The sequence below is a fragment of the Atractosteus spatula genome, chromosome 25 (genome assembly GCF_055471065.1).
Source record: "Atractosteus spatula isolate fAtrSpa1 chromosome 25, fAtrSpa1.hap1, whole genome shotgun sequence".
Lineage (NCBI taxonomy): Eukaryota > Metazoa > Chordata > Actinopteri > Semionotiformes > Lepisosteidae > Atractosteus > Atractosteus spatula.
Window position 1 is genome coordinate 14,097,949 of NC_142730.1, and position 11,680 is coordinate 14,109,628.

Here is an 11,680-nt window from a genome sequence, read left to right on the forward strand (position 1 = left end):
ATTTTGTTCTTAAAGGAGGATGTGTCTCCTACCTTAGTGGTAACGTGACTGAGACTGAGGTCTCCCCATAAAGTCAGTGTCTGCTCTCTGCAATAGATCCTCTTCACATCAGATCAAGGTGTTGAGACTTGTAGGTAGAAGCTGACATTAAGAACAGCTTTACAGGTAATGGGGACTCCCCTCCTCCACCACCACCAATGTGCAGTATACACCTGGATGATGCGACGGCCACCATAGTGCACCAGAACGCTCACCACACATCAGCTATCAGTGTGGAGGAGAACAGAGTAATGAAACCAATTCATAGATTATGACTAGTAAGGGCCAATGGGAAATGTGGCCAGGACGTTGGGGTTATGCCCTTACTTTTTCAAGAAACACCCTGGGATTTTTAATGACCACAGAGAGTCAGGACCTCGGTTTTACATCTCATCTGAAGGACAGTGCTTTTTTACATTATAGTGTCCCCATCACTATACTGGGGCATTAGGACCCACATAGAATGCAGGGTGAGCACCCCCTGCTGGCCCCACTAACACCTCAGTCTCCCATCCAGGTACTGATCATGCTCACGCCTGCTTAGCTTTTAGTGGGTTGCCAGTTGTGAGTTGCAGAGCGATATGGCTGCTGGCAAAGAAAGGTAGAAGGTAGAAAATGGTTCTCTAGGGAAAAGTGCTTTGAAAATCTAGAGGTTTTTAAAGATAGTCCAAGTCTGTCCATCAGTCGTGTAGAAAGAAATCGCTCAGAGATTTCTGGTTTTTATGGCTGCTGTCAAACAGCAATAGAAGCCCTGAGTCTGTGTGTGAGGAGTGGAAACACATCACCTCACCTCTCTCTGGGCACCTGCACCTATACACTGGTCCAGGAAGGCCTGTGACACCGGAGAAGAGGACAGTGAGCATTGAGCTCAGGAGGCTGCTCTGTACAGCTGCACTGAGAGGACATGTTAGCTCTGGAGACAACACACTGAAGTAGAGCACAGAGCGCACATTTCACACTGAAAGGGCTCTCCCCTCTACTGGACAATCAAACACTGCTCATGGAAACCCAGCTCACAGCTCACATGACCACAACAGCACAAATGTATGATTCTAGCCTGAACAGCCACACACCTTACAACATCTAATACAAAGTAAATTACATATGAAGCACCTGCTATGTCCACTAGGTGAGAAATAAGACTTTTAGTGAGTAAAAGTCCCTGCTTCTCTTAGAGGTAGAGCTGAGAATGTAGAGCACTCTGAATGTGGCCTGAGTGAGCCTACAGTCCCACACCTCATCCACCACTGCGCTCAGGGTGTTAGAGAGGAGCTGCAGACACACAGGGGAGGCAATCGGGTCCCCAGCAGAATAAGCAAACACACCCACACAGCACACTGAGCAGCTGAAATTACTGCACAGCTATGAGGACTGACAACGATTCACTTACACTACAGCTTACCACCTCAACAAGACAAGATAGATTATTTACTTGAATCCACAGCAACCCAGGAGAGGAAGCACAAGACAGCTGTCACTGCATTCAAATGACATGATATTACCTAACAGAGGAAGAAGATCATTTTTCTTGTCTGTGCCCCCTCCCTCTCACTGTGTGTGTTATCAATCCCCTCTCTCACCACAATCAGCCCATCCTGCCACTGCTTCAGGGGAATCTTTCCCTCTGGCAACTCTAAAACACAACACACAAAAAACTCAGCACTTAGATAGGGGCTGTAGCAGCTCAGAGCTTATTAAGGGAGGATAGCTGTAACTAAACATAAGAAAACACAGATGAGTGACACTAAAGACATCCAGGTGTTGATAAATGCAAATGCCCCATCTGATATCCTGGTGTCCCGTACACTTCTGGGCAATGGGATGGAGCTCTGTGCTCTGCAGAAGATAAAACACTGATTCTAATGCAACACTGAAAGATTCCAAATCTGATTAACCCTCTAAACACACCTAAAACTCCTAGAGAGAAATCACATAATTCTGCTACAGACTTCTACACTTATCGTGGTGTACTCTTTGTAGCAGCTGAGTGCTCTCTCAGACATATTTCGACACAGATCTGTCCTGTTGTGCTGTGGGGTACCTGCAAGACACCTGGCCAGGGGCGGGATGGGAGGCGGGATGAGAGGAGAAGTTGGGCAGCTGGGGATGGATGACTGGGCCCAGGACTGTGGCTGAGAGGCTTTAAGCAGATGTCAGCACAGACCTTCAGCTTGGGCCTGCAGATCACTGCTGGGTATCAGTGTACATGGCTCTCTAATTGCTGTCTCTACTGAATGCTGAATCACTGGGTTCACTGATGCAGCCCCCTTCACTTTTTCCCCCAGTTCACACTGGATCAAGAAAGGAATCACCTCCCACTGGCCCAGTCTTCCCACTCTGGCTGGCTGGGTGGAGGAGCTGTGCACTATCGTTCAAGTCTTATCTTAGGGGGCCTTGTGTGCTCTGCTAGCTGAGGGCTGACTTACCGGAAGGCTGATCATCATGATGTCTAGTGAGGCCAGGAAATCTGAAACAGACAATGATGACGTTGACATCAAAAGGGAGCTAAGTAAACTCAACTAGACTCTACGCATTCAATTTTTGGATATAAGAACTTTAAGAAATAAGTGGCACTTTATTACACTGACTCTCCCCACATAGAGAGATGATGTGGCATACTTTCTGTAAAAGGAAATCTTGGGTGTCTCAATGCATTTTGATAAAAATTCAAGATTTAGATGAAACTCAAGACTGAGCGAAAACCCAGCAGATGAAAATTCACATAGACAACTGCAGAGCATTTTTTTGTACTTTGTAAAAACAAAATATAAACTCTAAATGGGAAGCACTGAATTAGAAAAGGCTTTCTATGAAAAATATTTGAGTGTTAATTTTACCACATTGTTTGTGACCTCCAAATGATGTGGGGAAGCCAACAGACAAAAAGAGACAGAATTTGGAAGTACATTTCAGAACGAGTACAAGAGACAAGACTCATTAGTCAGGTGTAGTGTGCTCTCACGAGGCACCTGTAATGTAGGGGGTTGGGCATGTACTGGGACAATTATTAATTGTAGCAGTAAGTCACAAAATGATTCTTTTTATGGCATTAGAATCCAGCCTTGCGGTATAACTCAAAACAACGCACACACACGGGTACTAATACACAAGAATACATTTATTAATACATAAAATGTGCATATAAACATAACAGATCTTATCGTGAGGGTTTGCAGAATGCAAAAGGTATATATTAATTCAGTCACGAAGAGTTACACATACCAAGAGGACATACATTCAGTATGTCATTCATTTAGACCGTTTCGTAAATGAACTTGGTTACAACTTCTACACTAGATACTCAAAACAAGTACATAACTCTTAGGAATTAAATTGATATCAACTGGTTGGGATAACAATTGAATTCTCGAGCAGTAATGCAGGATGTTGAATACTCATCCAATCTGTGGGGATTCAGATCTCCTGCAGACACAAAGAAGCAAAGGCAGGCTTGTTGCTGTCCAATCCGCTCTCTCTGGCTCGGTGCCAGCAGTGTTGTTGCGGCTTGCGACAGTGCGCTGCTGATGCTCTCTGAAGACTGGCTAGTTAGTTTTGGCTGAAACTAGCAAAGTTTGTGCACAGGAGAAAAGTGACTGTGGGTCCCAGCAGGTCAGGAAGAAGACCGGTTCGTTCCTGATGAAACGCTGGTTCTAAATAGTGATTCAGCTGTCCACAGTTCCGACCTGTTCACGAGGCTTGCTGCTGATGCTAACCTCGGATGGATCCTTTGGTTACGCTGACAACCTCCGCTCTCGACTCTTAGAACAAAGGAAAGTTCTGGCACTCGGACACACTGGCCGTTACGTGGTGGTCCGGGCTGAGTCTGGGGATGGTCAGGTGGCGCGCTTTGAGAATGTCCAGCCCTTAGGAACTGTTCTGCTCCTGGGCACCGTCCTGCTCTGGAATTGTTCCACAGGAGCTCTGTGTTGCCTGTTTTTACCTGGAGGAACTTCAGGTTGTTCATTGGCTGAAAGTTTCATGGGCATCAGAGACCCACGTGGGGTTGACCTGCCCTACCAGTTCCTGATTGGCCGATCTAGGTGGAGGATGAGTAACCATGCACTCTGACCTTGGGGTTGTAAACCACTTGAGATGAAGCTCTCTCTTGGAATCTCCCAGACTTTGAGGAGCCAGAAATGAACATTTGTCATCTCAGCTTTGGGAGTTGATGTATCTTAGCTTTGGGGAGCTGTTCCTTATCAGGACACTCCATCAGCTAGAAAATAACTTTTTGGAATGGCCTCTCTGTACCCAGCACCACTGAGATGAAGGAGAGAGGGACTGGCAAGGAAACAGAAAATTTAATTCCTGTATTTTAATAAGCCTTGCCGCTACACAGGACAGAAGTGACTTCTTTACACAAAGTGTTGTGGGAGTGTGGAACAAGCTACCCAGCTATGGTACTGAAACCTCTTTTCGGGAATGGCAGGATGAGATCCATGGGTCAATTAACTACTAATTACCAAATGGGCTAGAATAGCCTCCTTTCATTTAGAACCTTTCTTATGTTCTTCAACTATAATAATGGCAACATGAACATGACATGAGGGTTGTAAAAACTCTCTTTTTCTCTTATGCACTTTATTATGTTCTTGTGTGCTTATATTCTTATTTTTCAATAAGAATATACTCAGACTGTGGTCTGCTGTTCAAACAAGACTAAACAGGACTCAGTTGGTGGGGCTGGAGGGGTCCTGACTCTGGCAGATCATGTGAAAGGGGTGGGGAGAGCGGACAAACCCCATTTAAATAGTTTAAATCAGCAGGTCTGGCCCCAGGGGGCCACACGAACTTGAGGCGCTGTAGCAGAGAGGGAAAGAAGAAGAAAAGCTCGATTCTGTCCAGCTTCTCCACGAGAAACGCCCTCTGACCTGCCAATGACACATCCCATCACAGACACACCCACTGAATGAGCAAGATGTTTAAAACACTGTTCACGTTAGGGTCTCCACAGTACAGGAAAGCTGTTGTTTCAGAGTGGGATCAAAGAACTGAAACTACATATATTTATTGACTCAAAATAATGTTCTATATGGAAGCTTATTAGTGCCACAGAGAAAACATATTTTTTGCATTTAAACAAGATGGTATTGTGTTTAAATGAGATACTTTTTGCGTATATACGAGATAACTGCGTTAAAGTGAGATACCCTTTGAGTCTATATGAGATAACTTTGTATTAAAACGTGATAATTCATGAACAATACTGTAACGACTGCGGGGTTCGGTATGGAATTGAGCAGGCGTAGGACTCAGGAAAAGTGGTTCAACAACACATTTATTAACCAGAACTGGGGAAAGGTACACACACAGGGATAGGGGTTACAGCACTGCACCTACACTTACAGAGACACGGAAGGGAAGAGACATTCTCCCAGCCTCCATCCCACTATATACAGTCCTGTAGTCCCGCCCCTGGGCGCTGTTCCTAGCCCACCTTGCGTGTGCATGGCTACAATACTATTATTGCTTGTCAATCATTAAGCTTTAAGCACAAACCCTCAAAAGCTTTTAGACTATGCTTATATCACATCAAATACATTTAAGCTTGGAATTACACAGTAAAATGCAGAAAAAGTGTATTCTGAAGGAAGAAGAAACAGTTATTCTGTATCTGTTTGCACAGACATAAATGTAAAGAGGTAGGGGAATGCCAAACAAAAAGAAGAAGAATTCCAGGACGGTACAGAGCAGTTATACAGTTTGTACATTGTGGGCGTGCTGTTTAATGTGACCAACAATACAGTAAGCCTTGAGACAGTAGGTCTTACTCTCACGTCATCGTGAATATATTCTGTTCAATGTTTGAAGAGTAGGCAAACACATATGTACAGTAACAGTACGTTTGTCATGAAGAGTTTTTTAGGACCCAATCCAGACAGCAGAATCCGGAGGGGAGTGAGACAAACACGGGGAAAAAAGACTAGGATCGGGGCTGGAAGAAGAACATGGGGGCTTGTCCAAGGTGCGCTGGTGCTCGGGGGGGGGGGGGCGTGGCAAAGGCAAACAATTCCGAAGGAAGTCCTTAAGAAAATCCATGGGAAGGCAAATGTCCAGAACAGGGTGGTCCATCCGTGACAGAGACAAGACGAAGTTAAAAGCTGGTACGGGATTTGGCGAAAGGTTGGGGCAAAAAAAAGGGTAATGGGGCCAGGCGCTCCCAGCCCCGGACCCAGATGGTCAGGATGCCGTTGCGAAGCCTGTGCAGTTGAGCACCTCCTGGACTTGCTGGTAGGCGGGCTTCTGGGCGTCCATCTTCCAAAGCTGAGCCTGGAATGGTGGGAGCATTTGACTTTTAAAGGAAAGGCTGAAACCGGAGGCAGGTGCAGGAAATCAAAGGTAAACAAGAAATGGCTAGAGCATCCTTAAGAGGAGGGGCTTACGATTGTGACAATATTTCTGCAGCTTCACATCAACAAGAACATACGTTTGGATAGCCGTGTCATTTCTACTTGTCACAGGGTGCTCTACTTCACTTGCTGCTTTACAGTATTTTGTACAAAGAGGAGTGTGACGATACTCCTCTGTTGTTAACGTCAAAACTAGTGTGTAGGGGACAATATTATTATATATATGGGAAGATATTAATATAGAAGACACAATTGTTCACAAAGTAATGAAAGCGTTTTAACACAATGTTGTCTTGTATGAACACAAAAAGATTCTTGTTTAAATGCAATCCTATCTTGTTTAAACACATTTTTTTTCTGTGGTGCTAATAAGCTTCCGTAGTTCTACACTGGCAGCACCCTGGAGTCAGGGCACACCTCCCCAGCCACTGCAGAGACACCTGGACACCCCAGCTCACTCTAGACGAGACAGGACACCTCTCTCTCCTCCACACACATAAGCGTTTAAATAAATGACACAACGTGTACAGAAGCTTCTTTTCTTTCGAGACTATGAATGATGAAGGACGCTGGTGCTGAACCAACACTGAAGTGTATGAAGCGCTTTTCTGTCTTCAGACTGCAAGTGTTCAGACAGGAGAAGCTGGAAACAAGCTGTTTTCACACAGAAATAGATCCAGCTGAACTGAGGTGTATCTGACAAGCGTTTTCACTGGCAACTGTTTTATTATTATATTAATAATTAATTTAAAATAATATTCCTACTGTATTATTGATTTTATTTCAGTCCCCGCCCCCTGTTGGCTTCTGATTGGCTGAGTTGCAGCTCCGTGCATTTGGCGTCTCTGCCTCCTCCGGCTCCGGCTCGTAGCTGTGCGTGTGCGGCTCTGAGGGCGCGAGAAGAGCACAGCCGTTATTTGTGGGCAGTTGTGTGTCGAAGGAATTATAATTTCCCTGCGACTGATCCCTGTGGAGGCGTGTGGGGCTCTCTGAGGTGATGCTCTCTCTACCTCCCTCAGGGCACCTTCTGTCACACTGCGGAGAAGAGCCAAGGGCAGACCTGCAGCCCCGCTCCGCCGCTATGAGAGGGAGCTGGGCTGCTCGGTCCTGTTCGCTGTTCTGCACCGCAGGCCCGCCGGTAACTGGACTGAACTCAGCCCAGGAGTCCAACCAGCCTTGTCTGCAGCTGGGAGGCGCTGCTGAGCCCTGGGACCCTGCTCATCCCCGCAGCCTGGAGCAGACCCCAGTGCAGCACAGCGCCAGGAACAGGCGGGGAGAGAGAGAGCGCCTCCTCAGAGGAAGAGGGGCGCAGGGAGAGAGATCAGGGGCTCCAGCTGCCCCGAACCAGCGGGTCTGCAGCACCGTCAGTTTCGGACCTCCTGCGGCCCAGCGACGGGTCTCTGCTGCTCCCGGCCGCAGGGCTTCACACACAGTGGCGCTGCTGCAGGGCGCTGCAAGACGAGCTGCTACAAGACCAGATGTGTTGTTGCAGACTGTTTAGAGCACAAGGACTGTGTGTGAGCGAGTGGAGTGAACATGAGGAGGAGCCGGAGAGCAGATCTGCAGGACGAGTCTAGATCACAGAGAGAACTAATGAACAGGCTGTGTCTGGGACAGGTTTGGCAGGAGATTGTGACAGTAAAAGCCCTGATGAGCGAGTAGAGTGAAAAGGAGGGAGAGGCGACTCTGTGGATGGTGGTAGGAAGTGGTGTCTGACGTCATAACGTGAGCAAGACGCTGCCCTCCGTGTTTTCTGAAACATTCTGGCAGACACTTTGGAAATCAGACAATCAGTGCTTCTGTTGGTAGAGTAGGGAAAAATCAGAACTAATATAAAAGAAGTGTAATTTTATTATTTAATATAAGGATTATAATCACTTATTAAATATGAGTGTTACATCATGACAGCAAGGTTGTGATATAACAATTCCGGTCCGGAAAAGTGCTCCGGTGCTGCTAACTCACCCAGCGCTGATACACATAGTGAAGAAAACACTTCAGCTCCGACATGACTTTGTCAATATCCTCTGTTTTTTCACTGAAGATCCTGGTGGTTTACAGACTAGGTAGGGAACTGTCAAGGCTCGGTACCACGGATCCGATTGTTCTTGAACTGTTTCTCCTGGGCAGATTGAGCTGTTATTGTGTTACCATTGTGTTCGAGTGAGAGGGAGTTAAAAGCTCTTAACCTTTAGGTGTTTTATTCCCTAGCAGAGTAAGTACAGAGTGCAGATCTGAACAGGAATTCATTGCTGCATCTGTTTCTGTCTCTGCTTCCACTGATGTAAAGAATTTGCTTGTGTTCTTAATATCCCATGTCTGCCCTTTAGCATGTTGGATTGTATTCCAGTAAGGATCAGCTGGTTAGAGAGAGTTCTGTGGTGTCTAGTGAGTCTGCACTGGCCTGTCAGCAGTACCTTGACTCCCAGTGTGTGAGAAGCGACGCCCATCTTCCTTCTTCACTGTGCTGTTCTACTGGCTGACTGACAGATCCAAGATGAGCCTGAAGGAGTGCAGCTGTGAGCCCAGCAGGGTGAAATGGTTCTCCTCCTGTGTGCAGCGGGCCAGGTAGGACACAGCTGGATCTAGACCAGTGCCCCCTGAAGCCAATCCCCCCACACACTGTCTCCTGGCTTCCCTTTCCACTGGGACTCCATCCCTGTGCTCAGCTCTGACTGACCTGATGGGCTCTTCACTGTCACCCTGCAGGTCTCCTCAGCGCGAGGCAGGGAAAGCAACAGCAGTCTCTTCATCTCTTCAACTAAATGATGATTTGAGAAAAAATGAATAAAAGATATAGGATTAAATAATAAGATATAAAATAAAATAATTTAGTGTGTGAGAGTATTTTTAAGAAGATTAACGTCCATGTAAGGTATGAAACTATTGAAACTGTTGAATATTAGTAATTCACAGTGGCTGTGAAATGAGCTGTGTCTGAGTGATGTACAGTACTGCAATTATTCTTTCATTTACATTTAATTGTAAATTTGGGAAAAGCAAATGTACAGTGGTGTGAAAAAGTGTTTGCCCCCTTCCTGATTTCTTATTTTTATGCATGTTTGTCACACTGAAATGTTTCAGATCATCAAACAAATTGAAATATTAGACAAAGATAACACAAGTAAACACAAAATGCAGTTTTTAAATGAAGGTTTTTATTATGAAGGGAAAAGAAATCCAAACCTACATGGCCCTGTGTGAAAAAGTGATTGCCTCCCCTGTTAAAACATTAATCAACTGTGGTTTATCACATCTTTGGAAAGCTGGTTCAATTTCTCTAGCCACACCCAGGCCTGATTACTGCCACACCTGTTCTCAATCAAGAAATCACTTAAATAGGACCTGCCTGACAAAGTGAAGTAGACCAAAAGATCCTCAAAAGCTAGACATTATGCTGCGATCCAAACAAATTCAGGAACAAATGAGAAACAGAGTAATTGAGATTTATCAGTATGGAAAAGGTTATAAAGCCATTTCTAAAGCTTTGGGACTCCAGCGAACCACAGTGAGAGCCATTATCCACAAATGGCGAAAACATGGAACAGTGGTGAACCTTCCCAGGAGTGGCTGGCCGACCAAAATTACCCCAAGAGCGCAGCGACGACTCATCCAAGAGGTCACAAAAAACCCCACAACAACATCCCAAGAACTGCAGGCTTCACTTGCCTCAGTTAAGGTCAGTGTTCGTGACTCCACCATAAGAAAGAGACTGGGCAAAAATGGCCTGCATGGCAGAGTTCCAAGATGAAATCCACTGCTGGGCAAAAAGAACATAAAGGCTCGTCTCAGTTTTGCCAGAAAACATCTTGATGATCCCCAAGACTTTTGGGAAAATACTCTGTGGACTGACGAGACAAAAGTTGAACTTTTTGGAAGGCGTGTGTCCCATTACATCTGGTGTAAAAGTAACACAGCATTTCAGAAAAGGGACATCATACCAACAGTAAAACATGGTGGTGGTAGTGTGATGGTCTGGGGCTGTTTTGCTGCTTCAGGACCTGGAAGACTTGCTGTGGTAAATGGAACCATGAATTCTGCTGTCTACCAAAAAATCCTGAAGGAGAATGTCCAGCCATCTGTTCGTGCCCTCAAGCTGAAGCGCACTTGGGTTCTGCAGCAGGACAATGATCCAAAACACACCAGCAAGTCCACCTCTGAATGGCTTAAGAAAAACAAAATGAAGACTTTGGAGTGGCTTAGTCAAAGTCCTGACCTGAATCCGATTGAGATGTTGTGGCATGACCTTAAAAAAGCGGTTAAGGCTCGAAAACCCTCTAATGTGGGTGAATTACAACACTTCTGCAAAGATGAGTGGGCCAAAATTCCTCCACAGCGCTGTAAAAGACTCATTGGCAGTTATCGCAAACGCTTGATTGCAGTTGTTGCTGCTAAGGGTGGCCCAACCAGTTATTAGGTTTAGGGGGCAATCACTTTTTCACACAGGGCCATGTAGGTTTGGATTTTTTTTTTCCCTTAATAATAAAAACCTTCATTTAAAAACTGCATTTTGTGTTTACTTGTGTTATCTTTGTCTAATATCTCAATTTCTTTGATGATCTGAAACATTTCAGTGTGACAAACATGCAAAAAAATAAGAAATCAGGAAGGGCGCAAACACTTTTTCACACCACTGTATATTTATGAAGATCTGTCCAAGTCCTTTTGACTTGGTGTGAGAGAAGCTGAATTAGAGGCTCTAATTCTTCTTCAACACTGAGATCCTCTGTTTGCTGAGGAGCAGCTGCTAACAGGACTGATGTGACCCAGAGAGCAGCTCTCTTTGCTCTCTTCAGGGTTAAGAAGTCCCAGTGGCTGCAGCTGTTATTCAGGACCACTGATCTGAAAATGACACAAAAACAAAACCCTGCACTCTGAAGCCTCCTGCCCTTAGAGCAGATCTGTATTCCTCTCTACTGGAAAACTGTCCGGGGTGAAAGAGTCCCAGCTTTTATGGGCTGTACATCAATAAATATTTTCATGTCTATAATTTGCAGAAAGATATGTGTCAGTAAGTTAGTAGGTCCCTCAGACAACAGGTCCATTTCAGAGTATTCCTAGAAGTCTGTGCTGTGGCGACACCAGTGTTTCCCATGTCTATGTGTCTGCTGTAGATGAGGTCCTGGCTGTTCTGGAGGGAATGAGGAGCGTTGATGAGGAATCTGGGAAGCACCTGATTGAAGAGCTTCTCACCCTCCTGCAGAGGAAAACCAAGGGGACACTGCCAGTCATCCTGGGATTCCTCGAGAGCCCCCATGTAACATGAAGGAGCTCCCTACACACCTCTTGAC